Source organism: Lolium rigidum, chromosome 5 (assembly GCF_022539505.1).
Source record: "Lolium rigidum isolate FL_2022 chromosome 5, APGP_CSIRO_Lrig_0.1, whole genome shotgun sequence".
In the NCBI taxonomy this organism is placed as follows: domain Eukaryota; kingdom Viridiplantae; phylum Streptophyta; class Magnoliopsida; order Poales; family Poaceae; genus Lolium; species Lolium rigidum.
In genome coordinates, this window is record NC_061512.1 from 170,731,689 (window position 1) to 170,733,204 (window position 1,516).

General features: G+C 42.2%; 1 non-coding gene across 1 annotated transcript; it reads left to right on the forward strand.

Annotated features, from left to right (window-relative positions):
* The first annotated feature begins 238 nt into the window (after positions 1-238).
* Positions 239-310, forward strand: TRNAD-GUC. Its single transcript has one exon. It is a non-coding gene; the product is annotated as a tRNA-Asp (tRNA).
* Positions 311-1,516: the final 1,206 nt, after the last annotated feature.

Sequence of the window (1,516 nt, forward strand, 5' to 3'; positions counted from 1 at the left end):
AGCGTGATTTTGCATGCCGTCCACGGCATGTGTTTGTGCATTTCTTGGTTCTTGTAGGGGCCGACGGCGACAGGGTGGATGGCTCTTTTGGCGTAGTAATTTTGAAGCGAAGAAACATACTCTAGGTTCTTTTGGCGGAACATACACTCATGCTGTAGTACAGTAATATGAGGAACTGATTCTGGCGTCATACGCAATAGCGCGATGAATACCAGTACATATAGTTACTGTCACCAAAGTCGTTGTAGTATAGTGGTAAGTATTCCCGCCTGTCACGCGGGTGACCCGGGTTCGATCCCCGGCAACGGCGATTTACAATTTTTACTTGCATGGACGTCCTTCCGCCCTCTAAAGCCCATCCAGCAGTTTTTTTCATCTTTCTTTTGGCCCTCGTCGACGATTTCCAGTTTTTTTATGCATGGACATCGTCCACTCCCTAACGCTCATCCAGCAGCTTCTTCGGGCCCTCGTCCGAGCTCCAAGAATGAACAGTGGCTTCTACCTCCGTTCTATACTTTTAGGGTCCTCAATACAATTTGTTTGGACTTGATTTTAATTTTCATCTTTCTTTTGGTTTTTTTATAAGTCTTGCCACCGCTGAATGAAAGCTTCTAGGTCCCTCGGGACTGACCCCTATTAGGAAAAAAATATATTTTGCTAAAATGTCTTATATTATGAAACAAGGTGATAAATAATATTGTGTGGTTCCGTATATTCACTTGCATAGATCTTCTCCCTACTGAAATTCTTTTTTTTGTTTGACAAACAATTTGTAGAGTGCGAGGTGAACATATAGGGAGGAGATTCAAATGGATGATGATAAATATATACCTTGCTATAAGGCATGGAAATTCGGATGGACTTTGGGTGTCAAACTTCGGTTTTGCAAGCGGTGTGCATGCCAGCAACAAAGCTGTCTTGCCAAGCTTTAGCTTTGACTGTTGGCGAGTGAGCGGGAGGTGCAGCATCGCCACGAACTCTCTATAAGGAGGTAGTATGAATTGAAGGGGAGCACTTGGTTCACAGGTTTTTGTTGGATGGCTTGTCTTGCGATTCAATCCGGTGGATAATTTGTACAATGGTCACGGAAATTAGGGTAGACTGGAAAAGGTGAAATAATAGTTGGTAAAGTGCAGAAGAATAAGAAAACGAATTTTAATATTATGCAAACGGTAGGAGGATACACCACTCCTCGTTTCATGCCCTAGGGTTTTCAATACTGTGCGAAGTAAGCATGCAACGGAACATCAACTATTGGTGAGATGTCGTCTAATCTTAATATCCACATGACGCTCATCGTTCAAGTGATGTTTGACTGAATGTATCCGATAGATTTCAAAGTGATAAACATCTTTCACTAGGACAAGATGTACCAAAGTGAGATTTGCACTTGTTGGGGGCCTTTTTGGCCCATTCATGTACTCAACCTTGATGAAAGGGTGAAGTTCTTTTCGAAAAGGTTACGGAGATCAAATTTTTCCTCTTAAAATCAAGATGATTTCTCTTCAGTTCCTTT